The following is a 22,171-nucleotide window of genomic DNA, read 5'->3' as shown; positions in this document are numbered from 1 at the left end:
CATTCGTCTTACGTCAATTTTACGACTCTGTAAAACTGCCGTCTCTAGACGATATCGAGATTAATGTTGTTTTTATAGCGAAAATATTTAGATCCCCTACAATCATATACTACCGGTTAGTATATTATGATTGTGGGGGGGATCTAAATAGTTCGGGGAAGTTGGTATACAAGAGGTTTTTCTTAGAAATTCTAAATAAATTCACGATTTCAATATGACTATTTTAACGACTCCTAAAGCAAAAGAAGAGATGTAAATTTAAAAGTTTTAATTCTAAACTCTGAAGTATATTTCTAGTTTTAATAAAAATGAACTAAAAATCAGTACGATGCACTTAACTATATAAAGTGAAATTGTGCAAATACGTATAATAATTGAACTGAGCTCAATCAATTTGTGAGTAGCGACTCAATATTTGTATAGTTGGGAATGATTACTGAGACCCATTGGGAGAATACAAAATTACAGCTTGACAGAGAAAGTCCATTAAGGTTTTATGAGATTGACCTGCAGGACAAAAGGGAGAAACGAAATTTTAAATTAATTATTTTCCACATTGAATTATGTCGATTAACTGCTATATTTAGAATCCCTTAGTGTATATTTTCAATGCAAATGGAAAATAAAGTCAAAAAAGTATATGAAATAGCTATAATAGCTTACATTTTTAAAATGGTAATTATATAGTTACATTAAAAATAATGGTAATCACACTAATATTTTGATTGTTTCGCGAGTGACCAAGTGTTAGTAAACTCGCATGCAAAAATTTTAATTGCATCATAATGCAAATTATTCTTTAAAGGAGGCCAAAATAAACTGCAATTTCACGGTCTAACACATGAACACTAAAAGTATGTTTATATTTAACTAGCTTTTACCCGCGACTCCGTCCGCGCGGAATAAAAAATAGAAAACGGGGTAAAAATTATCCTATGTCCGTTTCCTGGTTCTAAGCTACCTGCCCACCAATTTTCAGTCAAATCGATTGAGCCGTTCTTGAGTTATAAATCGTGTAACTAACACGACTTTCTTTTATATATATAGATAGATGACGGCGTACAAACCTTCTGTGTTGTAAAGAATGTGTGAGATTTGTTATAGTTAAGGTATACGACATTTGAAGAACTCTCATTTCAATGCGAAAAATTTAAATTCAAAGATTGCCGCAAGAAAAAAATCACGAGCAACTTACTAATTATTTCCATGAACTGTTGCAATTTAGCTATTAAAATATATGAACTTGTATTGAGTTAAAAAGATTTTCGTTTTGAAAAGTTTTATGTCAACTCAAAAGTTTTAACTGTGATTTATTAATCCAAATTTTATTTTCAGACATATTTTTTAAAAGTTTTTGTTCAAGAGACTTAGTAAACTTGCGAACAAACTTTAATAGATATAAATCGAGTTTGTGTTCGGTTTCTTGAATGCAATGACCAGAAGGGGTTTCTTGTAAGTTACACCAAAACTCAGATTTAAAGTGATGGCTCTGTCAAGATTGAGATGTTTTATCGTCAGTCTATTTTTTAACATTTTCCCCGCTGGTTTAAAAACATTCTTCGTATAGGTCTAGGAGAAAATTGTATTAATTTACAGTATAATCGTAGATTTCAGCTACCGAGATACTTATATAAAAACATTTCATGCTTCTCATTTACCGTTGGTTTCTGAGACCAAAACTTCTGTATAAAACATATCGTCATCCCTTTGAAAAAAAAAAACAGAGATAACGTTATGTTTTAAACATGGACTTTGATCTCAGAAACATGATTAAGAAACGTGTTATGGCAATAGATAAATTAAATCTTTCGACATGTTTTTATTCCTAACATTTGATTGTTAATACCAGTCATTAATTTAATTGTGCGTAGGGCTTGAAATCTCTATTCCTGGTGACATAGTTGTGTTGTAATGTGACGCATTACATTTTATGACAATATAACACGCTCGTTTCTGCTAATATAAACACGCGAAACACATTAGCTAGTAATTAATCACGCGCTAGCTAACTCGATACGAGCGTTACTCGCATTAACGTGTATACAATTACTTAAATGAATCAATACAATGCTATAATAGTAATGGGACGTTTATTGATTTCTAATGATGTTAATTTTCTTCGGTTCGTACTAAGGTTCAAAGGTCACCTTTGAAGTAAATTTCAGATAGTTATTTCAGCAACAGCCATGAATGTTATAAGTGATACACCTTTAACAACAACATCAATAAAATATTTTCTTATATAAATAACTTCCTAATAAGTATTTATTAAAATTAATTTCAAATACCCATTGAATTTATGATTTCCATACTACTATTTTAGAAATTGAATGTTATAATTTAAAGAGAACGATAAAGGTTAGTCATACTGAAACATAGTTCACAATTAATATGCTCGTAAAGCATTTTATGTGAAAAATATTAGTTCTTTTATTACGTACATTTTGTGTACACGCGCCAGTCAATTAACGAGCTATTAACTAAATTACACCAACATTACATATGATGAAGATATCTTGATACCAAACAGACGTACTTAGTTGACTATTTATCAATTTGAAGTTAATTAATTAATTATTAATAATTTAAGTAACTTTGATGTTAAACACACTTTGAATTAATAAAGTTATTTTAACAGAAAAACTTGTATAAATGATTAATAGTATTATTGAATTTAATTTATCGCAACTGACAATCTGATTCTAGAACTGCAGTTACACTCGTATTAAACATAGAAACCACGATAGTGACAATATATACAAGTGTCAAAGTATTTTGCACAAAAGGAAATTGTTTGAAATTCCTTATCATTTCCCTCTCATCTCGCACTCTCGAAGGTACGAATTTAATTATATTAAAATAAAGTAATCAATCCAGATAATGGGAGGATTTCGTAATATTCCTGGAGTGGCGATTTCGCGAATCTTCATTTGCCGCAGGATGATTTTCAGCTTCTCAAATTACTTTGTAGAGGGATCTTTATTTTTTATCTTTAAATTGCGCTCCGTTTCTTCCTCGCGATATAAATTCTATTGGTTTAAATAGTCTCTCTTTCCGTTTATTCATTTCTTTTTTACTTAAGATGACTGGAAAATTATTCATTGAATGCTTGATAATTGCAAGTAAGTTATAAAAAATATTTGTTAAGTATATTAAAGTCAAGAGACACAAACTAAACTACCTTTGAAAAAGCTAGTATATTTGTTTTTTATTACAATAATGATATGAGACATAGACTTAAGACATAAATCAGTGAAGCTTTAATGAAAACTGATAACAATTTCAACACTGTAGGCATCGCAATTTTATTGAAATTTTGGTTTATTTTTTTCAATGTAGGCTTTTGGCACTCCTTCCTCATTTCATATCTTGCTTAGTGATTACATGTCGGACACAAGGCGCCAGTTCGGTCTTATGTCTGTTGCCTTTGCCAAATAACTCTGCCCTTTCGTAGCTTTGTCTTGTTTTAGCTTATTAAATGCGTAAAATATATTACGATTGTACCCGTTTTATGCATACGATCCACTGATGTAATATGCTGCTTTGTTCTGGTTGTTACAGAAAAATAGCAATTTGAATGTATAACATTTATATTTTATACAGAAAATAAATAAATAAAAATATTTACTATCCAGAATAAAAAGAATGAAAAATTGAGTGTGTGTGATTTTTTTTATATTTCAAAGTAAATTAAGTTGTAACTCTACTGTGTGTTTAATCATTAGTTTCCGAGACCTAAATCCTTGTATAAAAAAATTGTCATCCCTGTCATTATCTTTGACAATACAGAGATAATCGTATGTTTTACACAGGGATTGGTCTCAGAAACCAACGATACATATAGCAAGTTACAACACATGTAAATATACGGTCTACTTTCTTCGTAGCGGATTTATAATGTAGTTATTAACAAAAAAATAGGAACATATCCAAGCCCAGATATAAATTGAATTAATCTTTTATCAATCTTATACAATGTCACCATGTACATGGTATTATTAAATGTATTTCAATGCATCGTAAAATGTTAATCGTGGCTTTATTATCCATCATAAACCTAGTTTAAAAACCTTTAGCTTTTATTTTATATGTTGGTAACAAAGTTTATAGTCAATATTTGTAAAAAGTGGTTGAATTTGATTTATTACGTTGCTTAATTATATATTAATATAGAAAGACCAAGAACAGTTTTAAATCCAGTTGCTGTATTTGAAAAAAGTAATAAAAAAACTATTAAAGGAATTTATCATTAATCAAATTTGATTCTAAAAGACTGAATCTGTGATTTAAATAAAACTAAGAAACAAACAGTTATTTTAACTCGACGAATAAAAAACGCTTAATTCATCAAAACTTACTTTTTGACTTATAAAATGCATTCGATATCAAAGTACATAATAGTCGTCGTTCTTTTAAAATCCCATATATCAATTCGAATTCGACACATGATGTGTTTGATATCGTACTCGAGAGTTTCCACGACTGAGCGATCATTAATATCAGTCGTTCAGTTGTTCACTGAAAAGTGCTTTGAAAGTCCATTTGGTCCACTTGGAAACTGAATCGTTTTATGCGACATACATTAAAATGTACGTTGCAATTTATTTCTTGTGATAGTGTGTAACTGTAAGATTAAACGTGAAATAAGACGTAGATAATAAAAAAAGAAAACTGGCTTATTAAAAGAACAGGAGAGACATATAAATACAAATTTATCTGTGCTAAAAAATTACAAGTCAAGAAAGTAAAGTGGTTAAGTAAATTGTATAGTGTATAGAAGAAGGACAATTTTACTAATATTATAAATGCGAAAGTTTGCATAGATGGATTTTTGCTAGAAGAACGGCTATTTGAATCTAGATGAAATTTGGTATAGATGTAGAACACTGTCTGATGTAAAACATATAGACTACTTCATAAAGTTTTTTTCTAATTCCGCGTGGGCGAAATCACAGGAAAATGTTTGTGTAAAATAAATCTTGAAACTCATACGCTACAAAACGCGAGTAGATTTAAAACGTAAACTCACGTAATTACTCTACAGTAAAATTAAAATGATGAAGCTATTTGCCTAACAGAATTTATAACACATTAAATCTCAGACATCGTCCGTCATAAAACATTCATAGTATACACAAGCCATTCGCTTCAAGTAAACAAAGATTAAAAGTACTTACTCCGCTAGTGGGTTAGACTTTCTAGAACAAAATAAATAATTATAATTACAGTAGTTTCTTTAGTTAAGTTTTTTATGTAATAATAATAACATCCAATAAACTCTAACCCATAAGAAGCCTGTAATAAAAACTTTTTACAAATTGGAATATTTACGAGTATTGTAGCGAAAATGCTATTTTAACATGGCTACGACATTTACAAGAAGTTACAATAAAGTGCAATACGTGTCTATTAAAGCTTAAATAAAAATATAAAAAATTTATATGAGCTTTTGGACCAATTTATTTTGACAAAATTTGATTGAAATATTTTCAAATTGAAACCTCGAAAGAGTGGAAAGCAATTTTGTACATAAAATTATAATAAAGTTTAGATTGTATTTTCTATGACGAGATAAAGTTAACAGGAAGTATAAACATTGGTCTTCAGCGCGGTAAGACGCAGTTGGTCGAAATTTATAACAATTCAAACAGAAAAGACAATGAATGAAACATCACATTTCACCCAGAATATTGTATTGTGGCTCATTTACTGAATCTCAGAACAAACGGGATGTCTTCAATTTTATGTTTTATAAACAGCAAAAAACATTCAAGGACGTTACATATTTAATAAAAAATTACTGATCTGTGTTCACTTGAAAGTTACAAAAGTTAAGGGACAAAGTGAGTACTACCTACCTACACTACAAATTCATTCATTGATAAGCATTGTAATATGAAAAATAAAATAACTGTAATTGTAGTCAATTTCCGATAGTATTTAAACCACTAATTCTAAGTTAACTAAGTTAACTCTACAAAAAGGAAAGTTGTAGTAAACTAGGATATGATAACAATTCGTATCGATTCATATTTGCTTAGAGCTCCACTACGTTCTGTTCCAGCTGGAACCTAACAGTAAACACCGAACGTGTTATTTCAGCTGAAGTTTGAACGACACTAGTCTACTTTAATGTGTTGGTATGCACTTACCGATTGAAAGACGTAGGGTGAATTTAAAAACAATGTTTACATCTTCGTTTACATGTCTGTTTTGACAAAAGTTTAATAACACTTTAAAAATCGTTTGAAATTCTCGAATTAATTTTTTAGTTTGTCATAAATTTTATAAATATTAACCAAATATGTTTATGTTAAATCGAAAATTAATCTATAATTTGTTATATCTCACAGGAAAATGCAGTCAATTTGCTCGACAAAACAATGTACATTATTTTATGTAGATGTGTTTATGTAGACGTTATTTACATACATAATTTTAATTGTCATTTTATAAAATGACTTGATTCAGTCGCTTATCTAAAAATCTATTCTCTATACATATTAATGCACGCGAAAATACCGGCTACATTTTTAAAATACTGCGCTGACGATGTCGAGAACGACCGATACTAAGTATCTAAGATTAATTAATACACTTAGTAGAGAACTAATTGCTTGTGGCCTGTTCTGATGTTAAAATTACTATAATAAATCACGTGTTATGTCACCAAGTACCGAGAACACGTATGTTGTTGGTAAACCACGTCATAAGTGTAATATGCAAGCGTTGCAAGCATTACCGCGTGTTGTTCATCAAAATTGTACAAGATAAATTGTTTAATATGAATAATATGGTTATAATATTTTAAGGGTAGGTCCAATGTAAAATGTTGTATAGTTTTATCAGGAAAATATAAGCCTCGCCATATTGCTAAAAAGGAAACTAACTTCTTTGCGAGCATTAGTAAGTGATATGTTAAAGAAGGCAATTAAAGCGCCCCAGGCTGTCTTTTTTTTCGATTCTTAGTTTGTTAATTGGTCACAAAGTAGGTAATTTACTTTATATTTCTCTTATTATGTCTACCCTAAGGGAGACTACTTATCGATATTCAGTGCAGTTAGTGTTTTGCTTAAGTTTTACTCCGTTTAATAAAGTAGCAGACGATATTTTGTTCTATTGTATATAACAGCTGTTTTGAATTTACAAGTCAACATTTATTCTGCCTAATCAGATTATGTTGAACCACTTAATGTGTTTATAGCCACATATATAAGTGGATTAAATCAAATAAAACCACATATAATTTAATTAGCTTGAATCTTTTTAAGTAGAGCTTACGCTATAAAAATAAACAGACACAGTATATGTTAAGTCGCAGGAATTATATGAGGATTCCTACGTCAGTTTTTTATTAAAATACGTTTAGATGTACGGCTTGGTTACTTTATATATAGACTAGTTGTCGCATGCAACTTCGTCAGCGCAAATTAAGTCTATAAAATGCCCGCTTGCATCAGATATCTTCCTGTCAATCCCGTCAAAATCAGTTCAGCCGTTCCGAAGATATAAATTCGAAACAGATATGGACTTGCGGAAAATACAGACAGACAGATACAAAATTTAAAAATTGATTTTTCTTTATCAACAACTGAAATCCGTCATGTGTACGGAATATGACACTTTTTTCGATATTATAGTGCACATAGAAAAAGCATTAAAAAAGTACCAGTGTCAATTTTTTTCGCACGATTAGGATGTTGGAAGCTATATTGAAAAAGTGTTTAGTTTATCGCTAATCTAGAGCGTAATCTCTCTTAAATAGCACCGTTACAATATTACGCGTTAGTTCAATTATTACCTCTGTGAAAAATTTTACATTTTGTATATTAATCATACGAATTATCACGTTGTCAAATTGCGTGCAGCGTATGTATTACATAATACTCTATATACCAGGTATGTATGAAATAGTACCGACATCTGCGGCTCTGAATAACATCGCGCTGCGGACAGCGCTTTTGTTCCATAATGCATTTCAGCGCCGTCAATCCACATTACAAATGCAAATTGCATATGAGATATTTTCAATGCTCGAAACAAACGAATCACGACGGTTATATTGATAGGGTGGACAGAAATCTTTCATCACTGTATACGATTAACAAGCATGCCGAAATAATTTTGTTATTCAAATATTTTGCTATCTATTTCTATTTACTTGGTTAAAAGTATGTAACGTGAAATGGCCTTACTAAAATATTTTTTTTTTTATAAAAAGACTTTATTTTAATTGCAATCTAGTAGTCGTTTCAGACTGTTTAAATTATGCATTCAACCAGCAAGTCTTATTACTTTAGATCCATGTTTACGAGTATATTGAGTACATTCTAAATGCCACAATTAGTATAATTAAGTAACCTTTGATAATACGAAATCCGCACTAAGGGATTGTTTAAGTACCCTTTTTTTACTTTGAGTGCGGGAGTATTTTATTTAAAAGTTAATTGTGTTTAAAAGCAGAAAACATTCACACATAAAAGCATGTTCAATGCTTTGAAATGAGATTAGTACGCGTTTAACTATAAACTCAAAGTTCTTTATGAGTCCATTTTAACTTTGTCCATAAAGATGCTTAATATTGCCCAGGGCGAGTAACCTAACATAATGTATGACATTTCTACGTACACGCGTTATCATGATTAAAGGTTTGGGGATGATACATCCACTTTGAAATTATTTATTAGTTGTCGCCGTCTTTAGTTTGTATGGCCGGCAACATTTTTAGCGGCGAGTGCTCAAAACCCACTTCTTAAAGTAACCAGTGCATGTCGACCACAACGAACGATTCTTTATTAAAAAAGACAATTTATTCAAAAATCAAATGATCTTACTTTTTTTCTTGACCTTACTTTTCAGTGAGCGACGGGCCGCGTCCGCGAAATAATACCAATCCCACTCACCCTGATGAAGAGCCCCCGAAGGGCTCGAAACTAGTCGGTGACGACACCGGATATATATACGTGAGTGTTTTAGCCGTTTCTATATAAGTTACCTTACTTTTCGTTGAAAATTATATAGATGACTAGCTGTCACCTGCGATTCTATTCGCGCGAATTAAGGAAAATTCAATAAGTAGCCTATGTTTTCTTCCAGACTATGTTCTACATCTGTGTCAAATTTCATCAAGATCCGTTGAGTCGTTCCGGATATACCTTCTAACAAACATCCATGAATCCATGCATCCAAACATTCGCAACTATAATATTAGTAAGATTAATGAGATAAATTGCTAAGCGTTAGTATTTTTACTTAATTTGTAAATGAATCCTTTAATACACCGCTCAACCCTAACATACAGTTCACATTCGACTTCAAAATCTAATAAAGTTCTTTATTACTCCGTTTGAACTTTACCCATAAAGAAGATAAACGACGATTCTGTCGCGTGTTCTGTGAATTACAACTCTGCATGTTGCGTGTTTCACATTACATATATATTTACTATATACATATATATACTCGTACGTAACATAGACTAAATTTCATAATAGAGAAATATCACATTATGAAAATAATTAAATCTTCTTTTTCGTTCTATTTTGAACTAAGTCAGTGTGAAATTCGCACGAGTGAGCTAATGAGTGAGCACGTGAGTGGTACACCGTTTTTCGTTCAGTTTTGCAGTTTTCATTCACTAAATAAGTTACGTATTAACGTTCATTCGATGTATTAAATAATTAAATCTCAAATATACAGCATGACATTATTTGAAAATAGGGTTCAATCAAATGGTTATAAATAGAATTGGGGCATAACATGAATAATTAACTAAGGAGGAAGCAGAACACAAATTCTACGCTTCATTTAAATTCCGAACGGGAGACTAATTAACGGTTTATTTGGTAAGCTATCGTATTAATGATTTTGTGAATAATTTAAAATTTATATGTGTAACAGTACACATATGAATTTGTTTAACACTGGTAACATCTGATTGGCGATTTGTTGCAAGCTTTCAATTTTTTTATGTTAGATAGTCATTGACTATAAAACTCTTGAGAATAAAAAAATGAATAAAACCTTCTTTGAATCTTTGAATTGAATAAAATCGTGCTTTCATTTTACACGTTACAATGAAACGTATTATTGTATGAATGTAGATAGAAAAGATAATGTTTAAATTTTTTTTAATGTTGTATTTCAATATTGATCCGACATGTAACAGGTTTATTTTCTGTTTGAACGAGGCTTTGACTTCAGTAGCTTTGAACAACGAGCCGCTCCGCTTCGCGTTAATTAAACTTGTCATTTACCTTGCCAGTTGCGGTTGCACGAGGCCTTTTCTCTTGCGGGATGTAATGTTTTCGCATATAATAATACAGTAGTTTAAAAATAAAAAACATTATACTTTAAGACTTAACTACCACTTTCATGATCTTGCATTGCATTTTTATTCAATAAATAAATTATTAATTTTTTCCCATCGAAAAGGCGAATTGAACGGGATAAACTAATGTATTTACGTATTTTAGTTTAATTTTATTTTGGTCCGGAGGAGGTTTACTCAAAATTAATTAACGCAAAGTCATCTAGAGTTTGCTGAGTGGATATCAATTTGCAACAGTTCTCAGGTGCTGAGCAGAAACGTGAGCGGATTTACAATGATTGATGGTCCCTGCTGTGCCATTATACGATCTAACGTCAAATTAATTTCATCTTAGTTACAATAAATTAAGGTTAAATGTACCTTAATGTATATTGTTATCTTGATACGTTTAGGTTCTTATACTCATAAATACATACCATCTAACGGATTAATTTTGCATGAGTCAACTTATTGCAAGATATGCGTGGTTGCTAAATTAATCTGTGCTTTAAACTTTGATGATTTTTTTCTTTATTCCTTTACTGTTAATGAAATCATAAACTTTTTTTTATGTCATAAGGCAACAAACGAGAAAGCGACCTCCTGATTCGTTGAAATAGCGAAGCGACCTCTGCCCATAGACTTTCGCAATTGCGTTGCTTATCTTTAGCCAACGGAGAAGGAGACGCACAGAAAGATAATATTTTCCCTTACTATCCCTATTCCCTTCCTCCGACAAATCCTAAGAGGACAGAGGACTAAAACTAGGCCTCCGGTATTGCTATCCAGGTGATATTCTAGACAATGTAACAATTCTTTGATAATTGAGTCTTGTTTCATAAACGCCAAGTAGAAGGTTATTGATGAATATATTCTTTTTTAGCTCGACGTTTGATGTAAGGGGTTAGGAGGTGAGCAGCCCCGAGGGATTGCTACACCCTCGCCCCTTTCTCTGATGCGAAAACTGCTCACTAAGCACTCAGCGGACTGATTATACTGTAAAATTTGTTCCAGCATGTGTAATTTTATACAAAAATATTCTCAATTGATATTTAAAATATATTTAAAATATCACATTTCTAAATAAATATTCCAGATTTTCAGTATAAAATTTACAGACTTTTAGTAATTTTATACATACATACATATGTATACAAGTGTAAAGCGTCAGCGGCACAGTATGACCACAGCAATGGGGTACAGTTTAACGCCCGACAGAGACAAGTTAAATGGTCTACTCCTCTGGACTCCTTTGTGAGCTCGAGTGCACTCATCTGTGAGATTTTAAACGTAGGCTTAAAGCATGGCTTTCTAAAGGAAGACAATAAACCTTTTACTGATCTCAGGCGATAAAAGAAAAGTTTTTTGAGACACAAAGTCGAGTTTTCTCAAGGTAAGTATCACGGTCGTTTTTAGGGAGTTTCGCCTTTGACGAATTGTAATGATTTTAGAAAAAATAAAAAAACATTTCTTTAAAAATAGGGACGTTCTTAATTCATTTTTTAAACGAACCTATTTCAATATGTTGTTTGCGTTAAAAGATAATCTACATTTTAATTGGAAGTATGCTATAAATAAATGCATTTTAATATTGCAATGTTCGTAATGAAAAGAATATTCCATTGTGGGGTTTATACGCTCGATAACAATATATTTTCACGCTTCATTGCAAGCGCAGACAATTTAATTGTTCTTTCATTATTGAAATTATCATTTTCGATACTCAACACTGACGTTTCGTAAAATCGCAAAAGCCATTTTAAATACTTATTCTGATAGTATTTTTTACATTGAAGGTTGTTATCGTGTGAAAATTTATGTTTCTTTTAGATTGAAAAAGATTGAACACATATAGTAACTTTAATACAATTTATGAAAAATCGTAATCGTGATAAATTGTAGTTCAATAAATTTTAATATACTATCCAAAGAACTTCAAGACACAATGATCTTACGTGATGACAATACCTGTAAAAAAAGTTTTAAGTGTTAATTATTCATGATCTCTTACGACTAAAACAAAAACAAATACAAATAAAGAAAAAAGTTACTCTTAAACATATTACTCGTATAATTTCAAAACGATAACGTTATCATGGACATTAGAACTAAAAGTAAGGAACTAAATAAATAAACATTTAGAAATAAAAAAAATAATATTGATAAATATGATAAGAATGCATTTGTATACTGATAAATCTTTTCTATCGCATATGGTCAATGGTTTCGATCGTATCGAGTTCGCAAATGTTGAAATTGTCTACATGTCAGAAGAGTAACATGACACGAGAACATGTGTGGATGAATGCTATGAATTTGAAATATCTGCAGCGTTGAAATTAAATGATTTATTACTTTTGCTGGCTCCAAGACTACAGTCGAAATTAATATGACTTTTTACATATATAACTGGTGTTAAAATTAAGAAAAAGACTTAGAGAGAAGTTTCGAATCTAACGGCAAATCACCTCGAAATTTTCTTGGAGTGTTTCTAATATCATACTAATATTATAGATGCGAATATTTAGGTGGATGGATGGATGTTTTCTTGAAGGTATCTCCAGAATGACTCGTAAGATCTCGATAAAATTTGGCATACATGTAGAACATAATCTAGAAGAAAATATAGACTACTTAATAAGTTTTTTTAATTCCGCGCGGACGGAGTCGCGGTTGACAGTTAGTTTCTATATAAAATAGACAAAATATATATTTACTAACTATAGATGAAAAAACATATGCTCCTGTTAAAGTTAATCTACTGGTTTATTGTATTTGTTGTAAGGGAATAATGTCTTTTGAAACAACTCGGCAGTAAAATGAACAGTCGCGCTTTGTGATCAAATGCGGTCTGAACTAATTGCACTCCGCTCTTCATAGCTATAGTTCCACAGATAATAAATTTATTTGAACCATTTAGTAATTAAATTATCAGAATGAAATTAATAATTTTTTTAATTAACTCAAGTAGCGGTTCTTTGAAAAAAAAATGCAATCGTATTGATATACAATTTCAGCAGTTTTTTTTTATTATTTTGTTCTGATACATAATTCATTTAATTACTTTATTCAATTGGAGATTACTAATTCATTGCAAGCGATTTAAAATTAATTTTTGATATTAATAAAAAAGGAAGTGGGTTATTTTAGTTGCGAAATAAATAGTTAATTTTCACAGATTATTGAGAAAAAATTATTTAAATACAAGTGTATGATGAACGTACTAAAGTCATTAATAATTTACAACACATTAAAGGATTTACAATAATTAATTGCACCCTTACGACCTAATCAAACGTAACATTCTATTTTATATATTCTGACTTGTATTCTAATAACCTTAAGGTTTAAAGTCGGATACATGTAAATGATTGCCACTCTTAGTTAATTGATACATGTTCCATGTATCTCAAATCAATGACAAAACGTTCCCATAATCTAGTAAGTTATTGCCCTTGTACTTCGCCATCTAGTTGACTATTCAAATAACTTAAAACGATATAAGTATAATTGATAATTTCTAGAAGAAAAGAACCAATTCTAAGTCTAACGTTTGGCTAAAGTTTTAAAATTGTTAGACGCATTTTTCTTTAATTCCACCGCGAGTTATAAACAACTTCTAAATGGATATTGCCAAAGGTGGGCATTAACTCGTTAATCCGTTAATCGTTAATTAACGAAGTTAACATTTTCCTTAACGGATTAACTTTTAAGTTAAATTCAAAAAGTGTTAACGCTCTTGTTAACTTCCGTTAAATTCTACTTCCGTTAATTTAGTCCGTTAATTGTTACAATAGACACTTATTGACGTGTTGTCATTTTATTTAAATTATGCATCAGGCTACATTCGTAAGTTCGGCTATGTTCGGCGACCGTCGGCGAGTCGAATGGTGAACGAGAACGAGAGAGAACGAGAATGAGCGAGTGTGATGCATGTTATACAATACACCGAGCGGCCGGGATAGACGTGATCAAAAGAGTACCACAGAATCATTGTTCGAAAATAATGACGATTTAAACATACTTACCTCTATCAAATATTGCGAAGTTTAGGCGCTAGACACCTTCAAAGTTTATTAATTATTTCACATTTACACAAATATCTCGAAAAGTCATTATTACTTTTTAGTCACATTAAAACTGGTTTTCATTTATTTAACATCACTTTTTTTTAGAACAAGACTTTGTTATAAAATCGACATAAGGTTCGAAAACACTTTACTCTTAATACAATAATTGTTACACGTGAGACGCAAAATCTATGAAAAAAGATAAACTCTGCGTTGAATTGCAATCAAGATAATCGAGTGTGCATTACTCTTCAACGTCGTACCTAAAATACAACTAAACTTTGTTGCAGACAAAAATGGTTATTTTGGTTGGAGTTTAAAGACAACAAAAAATATAGTTTATGGTTCATTTGAAAAAGCGTACAAATAGGATTTTTTTGTCATTGCGTAGATAAGAAACAAACAATGAAAAATAAATTTAAAAATTCGAAAGACGAAATGTGCACGCAATAAACGTTCCTCAAAAACAAAAGGGATTTAGGTGTTTATTACCGTCGTTTGTTTTTTTGGGGCTTCTTCATAGTCAACGAAAAATAATTTTAGCAACAACAAAAATATGAACAAAGGATCAAATGGACAGCCGCACAGAGAATGCGATAACGAACTCGATGTATTTATGGCCCCAACCCTTCTAATGGTCGGGGATGCACGTGCGCTGCGCAACGACAATAGCGAAGATAATTTGTTTGTTTACAAAAAAAAGTATACGACAAAACGAGAAAGAATGAGGAAAAAGATTAAATATTATGTTAGTGGAATAATGTTAAACTGTGTTATACTAAAATTAATCGAATGTCGTTGAAAATAATTCAAAACATATTCTTACTAATTAACTATAACGATTTTATAGGTGATAAGAAAGAGAGAAGACATCACCCGCGATCGGTTGTTTTCGTTATGTCGTGTAACGTATGCTCTATACACTGAGAGTAATTTAACTTGATTTAACATATAACATTAGATCGGACAATATATCATTAGATGATAGATGTTATCGAAGGCATCTCAGTTGTATAGTTTGATAAGTTGAGATGTATCACTGGATTGGTTATATAGTTTATTTATCAATGTTATAATAAGTTTCCTCTGATGTTAGAAGTTTTATTAATAAATCTATATTAATAAATAAAAAATAAGTAAAAAATGATAAGTCTGTTCGTGGGTCCTTAGCTAAAATAAAATAAAAAAATATTACCAAATTATACATAAAATTAAATGTTCAGTTGTTGGAGTATGAGCAAATTAATATCCGGGTGCAAATAGTAACAGATAAATGTGAATACTGCACAAGAGTTTTGATTGTTTTCTTTTGAATATTATCACATGTCTTAATGTTTAATAGAAAATTTGTGTTGTCTAAATTTAGTTAGCTCTCTAATTCCGTGACGTCGGATTGTCGATAAAAAAATTGTCTGAAAAAGTCAATTGTCCATTGACTTTTTCACACTTATATACAGTATTGTATATAAGTGTGTGTAACTAGTGCATGCTATGTCATTATTATGGTACAGGCATTAGTACATCGCGCCTATTGTCTAAATTTTATTTTAGTATATTATATAACTAAACTATAGATAGGATTAGCGATCGCCCAAGATTTCATAAGCGCAGTAAAAAAAGTGTCGACAAAATCGGTCCATACGATTGGCTTGCGGCTTATACTCGTAATATAAACAAAAATTAACTTTAACTGTTAACTTTAACTTGCGTTAAATTTTCGTAAATTAAACGCTTTAACGATTAACGAAGTTAAATTTTTATTTAACGAATTAACGATTAACGAAGTTAACATTTTGATTAACTGTGCCCACCTATGGATATTGCAAATATTTGATTTGCGTTATGTTATTAAATATTGGGAATTTCAGAATAATATGCTAGAATGTTGTGTTGTTTTATATTAAAATATAAAGATTGTGTTTTGTTTTTCTTATAGTCTATTTAAAACATCTTGACATCTGCTTTTGTATGTGCATATTTGATTTGTTTTGCGAATTTAACATCACCTGTCCTAGCCGAGTATTCGACGAATATTTTTCCAGTGCCGACGTAATACAGCTGAACAAATATTATATTGTTATGATTTGTTCATTCTTAAAAATGTGTGTTGTACAAAATGACTGTGGCATATCCCCACTGCAGACTAAACCGCGCATGTCAGAAGATAGACGTGTGGTCAGTCAGTAAAAACAAGACGACTAGAGAATAAGATTATTATGTATGTAAGTATAAATGAAGCAATAGAACATAGTTTTTTTATGTTTTAATTTAACAGGACTGATCAGAATTATTTCTTATTTAAATCATTGTAGATTCATTATATATTTATTAATAATATCACAATGGAACACTGCTTTAGTATAACATAAGTGCGACTGATATATGTCCAATATAGTCGTGAATTTAAAGACTATGATGTCATAAAAGCCACTCAAGCACGAGTAATGAGTTGCCTGGTAGCTCAGTCATATGTAAAGAAATAGGGACGAGTACAGGAAATGTTCAGCAGATTATCCTTACAAGGCTTCCAAGCCACATCATTAATGTCTATTCAATGAGGTAACTACGTGTAACATTTTTTGTAACATTACTTTATGTAGTACTAGCTGTTGCACGCGACTCTGTCAGCACGGAAAACAGTACAGAAATTTAGATAAAGCAGTTTTCACTAAATGGACTAAAACTACTATCAAACTGATTACAGTTCCGCTATTTATCTTCAGTAATAAACATATTATCAAGAGCTATTTAACACTGTTATAACACGTGTCATTGACAAACGCGTGGAAGATAGCTATTTGCGAATCAAAAACCTTGAGAACAGATGTTGAGCTCATTTTATGTTCATTTCTTGTGTAAATTGCGATAGTCTAGCTAATCAAATTTCGCGCTATAGCTATTAGTGCAAGTAAAAATGTATAACATCTGTTTACATCTGCTTACTACATTTATATATGCTACAAAATTTCCACTACGTATATGAATACAAACGGTTCTGTTGTCAGTGAGAAGTTTCGTATATCTTAATTTAGCCTTTCTAAACAAAATTTAAAATTTCTCTACTTATTAAGGGCTATCAGTGGCCTTTGACTTCTTCGGCGCGGAATAAAAAATAACCTATAAGATTCCCGGGTGCATCTGCTATCTGCTCCTCAAAGTCGCATCAAAATCAGTTTAGTCGTTCCGAAGATTATCCGGAAATAAGCGGCCTTCCGGACAGACATACATACAGGAATTAATGTTATGTAAATTTGGTTTTTCGTTATCAAAAACGCAAATACATCATGACCACAAAATAAGACATTTTTTAGATATTACATATAGACGCTCCAAATTATATTTATAATTTAGATAATTATTTTACCGCGACAACGTTCCTGGATCATGAAATAATATTCATGTAATAACTAGATCCTATACTCTTGACAGATACTAACACGAGAGAAGCTGAGCGGTTTGCTTGTTAACATCCACTCTACGCTTGGGCAGAGGAAACCCACCGTTACTCTCACATAAGCTAACGTGATCGGAAGCTATAATGCAGTTGCTCGTCATATGGCCTGATAAAGCCGCAGCATCCGTCTTTGTTGGCAGTCATGCGCGGTGAACCATGCCGTGTTAAGCTAAGCTTGAATAATCGGCTATAGGAAATCTTTTAATCAGATAATATTAGGTCTATTGTTTTATTTATTACTAGCTAAATAACTACGTCACAATTCTAGTTTGGTTATCCTTACATGATTATTATGAAGATAGCTCGTGGTACAAAAGCAAAAACCTTCAACGCAATGAAACCACGAATCACGTCACGTATTAATTAGGTTCTGGCTTTGAGAGTTAAGTGAAATACTGTTCACGTCGCTGACTCCTTTCCAACGGACATCAAAGGTACAAAAACTTTCCTTTGTGCACGTAAAAGGCATTGGGGTGACACGCTTTGCTTTGTCATTTTTAATGCCGATCAAAATCATCGGACTGTCATAACTTGTTGTGTTACGTCTCTGTATCATATGTAAGTTTAGTTTACTTAAGAGTGATTGCAAAATTCGTTTGATATTTGAAATTACAATATTAATAAGTGAAAGGCATTGGTGAAGGTCTATGTCTAGCTGTGGGCAGACAAAATCTGATGATGATGATGATGATTAATAATAATTTATCTGCTGTACTCAGAATGGTTAACTGGTCACTTAGGGAACTTCCATAGTGTAGATTTACTATACAAAATTTACACTACATGACTTACAATTTAGCTTTTCTGACTGCGGCAGTAGTCACACTGATAGTCGATAGTGGTCGGATGGATCGATATTAGCACTTAAAGTTGATTAAATTAACTACATGTCGGATCAACAAGAACATAAAACAAGAACACGTACATAATCGAATACGCATACGGTCATATATTGGTAAGCATTATACATACGAATGTGTACTAACAAAAATGATTTATTTGAAGGAATAGCCATGAAAATTCACTTTTTTTTTTAAATGATAATATTATTTTTAATATAAGTGGACCGACAGTGGGAACCTACTGTTACGCAGAAATTGACAAAAACATATGTCGCGTGTATTTCGGCTGTTCTGATTGCGAGCGGAACTTTGTAGGTTCGCGAGCGTGAGCGAACGCGTAAACACGGTCACAACTTTTTGCATAACTTAAACAAACTTTTTCAATGAAATCGTAAACTTTATTTACAAACCGTAGCGTTATTAGCTACGAATTGGCGTGTTGTTTGTTTTATTTACTGGCTTGTTTTATTTATGAATGTGGTTTTATATTGTATTGGTGAAATTCCCGCGTTTTCTGAGCTTACAATATACTATAGTAATGTTAACTACCAGAATTTTTTTGCACGCAAACCATCGGCTATTTTGCTAACAATAACGGAGATTTATGTATTATTTTGTACAAAAATTTAAGTAAACTATTTCAGGAACGAAGTGGGCGACTTATTTCCAAAACTTATTTAAAAAGTAATTATAAAAAACATATCATGTCCTCCTGTAATATATTAAAATTTCAAATAAAAAAATTACATAGAATAATAAACGTTCATACCAACATACGGACACCGTACCAGTACGTATTACCTATCTAATATTATAAAGATTGGAATGTTTTTTCGTTTGCATCGATTAGGCTCCGAAACTACTGGACCGATTTGTTAAAATTCTGTCACTATTCTCGGGTGACATAGGCTATATTCATAATTAGATTTTTTCTAAATTCCGTGCAGACGAAGTCCAACAACTGCTTCTCTATCTATAAATTACAGAGTACTATCAGTTTATGTTACACTTGAATCCTAGTAAGTACACAGAGATGACGTTGACAATTAAGTGGAAAGTTAAATTAACAAACAACAATAACTATAAAGTCCAAAAGCGCACATAAACTGTACCGCGTACATTGCGTGTCTAATATCATTACATCTCTGCGTACCCTCCGACCCGGCAATGTAGTATTGTGAATTATTGTTGTGCGTATTTTGTGTTTAATATATTATGCTTAGGGTAGAGACATAATGTTCTAACGTACTTACTTCCGTACTTAGGCTCTAATGGTTCCTTAGCAGTTACACAAACGCACAGAGTAGAGTTTTCATATTTAATCTACATTAAGATGGTGTTTATGGCCAGTGTGATTGACTATGGTCACGTCGCCCCTAAATTTGGAAGCCTTGTCCACGAATTAGTTTATAATAACGAAATTTAAAACAACGTATATGAAAGATTTCAGAAATTTCCTTCTTCAAATGTTTAAATTAATGTTAATATTTGTCGTACAGTGTCAGTTCAGACATTACGAGGGTGAAAAGGCGACGTGAAAGTGAACCACCCTCATGAGCACATTTGTTACTTTTACTGCGAACATTCTCAGGCCCCTTTAAAGCCCCACGTCCTCGTCTCTACAAATAATCTTAATTAAAACTCCCTCACGGCCATGCCTTGACGTTTTACAAATATGAACACAAAGACAATTTACGGCAAGTAATGTTTTAAAATTATTGAATAAGGAATTTTAAAATAGTAAATTCAACCATTGCATATGAAAATAATGCTCATAAAAAAATAAAATCCCTAAAAGGGATGAGAATATACTTTTATGAGAGCTCATGGTGGCTGTTTCCCTTTGGGCCGATCAAATCGATACAGTCAAACGTCCCAATGAGAAAAATATCCCATAGGACCGATAAATTGATGGGCAAATCAGCCTGACAGGAAACCTCCTCACGGTTAGGTTTATACCGCACAATCACGCTGCAGCATCTTTAAACATTCTTCGATTGTTACTTATCGCTTTGTAACATGTCAATGATAATGTGACATATAAATTTTATCAAACGTGTCAAACTAATTTACCTCAAACTGAGAATGACAAAGTTTGTTAATTAATAAACTTGAGCGACGTAAACGATACAAAATATCGTTGAACTTGACAACAATAGACTCGAACTTTAGACCGTCGCACTCTAAGATTGCGTCGTTTAAGATTTTAATTAAAAGATTTTATACAAAATTAAATTTGCAGCAGAACCTTTTGTATAGAGTTGACCGATAAATATTTAGATAGTGCACGTCACAAAATAATGCACAATATCATTTTGAAAGATGAAAATTTATTGCAAATTTGATACTAAAACTAATTTATTATTAAAAAAATATATAACATTAAATAAATAAATAAACTAAGAATATTAACAAATAATCACAACTATTATTTATAACATTCAGAGTTATATTGTTATTTCTGTCCACACCATTTGGACATACAGCCTTGCCTATTTGTTGTTCTTAAGTATAATTAACAATTAATGATTTTACTCAAATTGAGCAGGCCAGCAACTTAGGTTTGGAACATCGCCAAGAAAATATACCTAAACTTGCAAGAGGAATTACTGTGAGCGCATAGCGCAAACAAATGAATTCTAATATGAGCCCTCGGGATTTTATCCTAACATTTTTTTTAAGTACAGTTTTTAAAAAATATATATGTTTTGTCATAACTTGAAATGATTTAATATTTAAAAAATCAAATATTTAATTTGCAACTTACTAGTACTGAAACACTTATCATAGCTTCCCCTGGGACAATGTCCGCGGAATTAAAAAACTTAATAAGTATCACATGTGTTCTTCCAGACTATGTTCTACACCTGTATCTAATTTCATCTAGATCCGTTGAGTCGTTCCGGAGATACCTTCTAAGAAATATCCATCCATCCTACTAAGCATTCGCATCTAAATATATAAAAGAAAGTCGTGTTAGTTACACTATTTATAACTCACGAACGGCTGAATCGATTGGACTGAAAATTGGTGGGCAGGTAGCTTAGAACCAGGAAACGGACATAGGATAATTTTTACCCCGTTTTCTATTTTTTATTCCGCGCGGACCGAGTCGCGGGTAAAAGCTAGTTTATAATATTAGTAAGATTAATCAGGATCAGAAGATTTTAACTAATTATTATCAAGGAATTTGATCTTTCTTGTTAAAGGGCCCCAAAAAAGATATCTTTAGAGGATGAATGGTGACGCAAGCAGTGACGTAAGAACCGCGCCCTCGGGCCTCGCCGCCTGCGTGCGTCACTCACCCTTCCCTCTTCAAACGTTACGACCAAAATAAAACCGATTTCGTATAACCGGTACCGATTCGATTTTAGATTCGGCGATTGTTTGCAAATGTCAATTTGACATTATAATAGATTGACGTAAACATATTATTTCATAACCATTACTGTATTCGACGAAACATATGCACAAGGACATTGAGTTGCTTTTAGTT

Source organism: Papilio machaon, chromosome 1 (genome assembly GCF_912999745.1).
Source record: "Papilio machaon chromosome 1, ilPapMach1.1, whole genome shotgun sequence".
NCBI lineage: Eukaryota > Metazoa > Arthropoda > Insecta > Lepidoptera > Papilionidae > Papilio > Papilio machaon.
Note: the sequence above shows the minus strand (reverse complement) of the source record.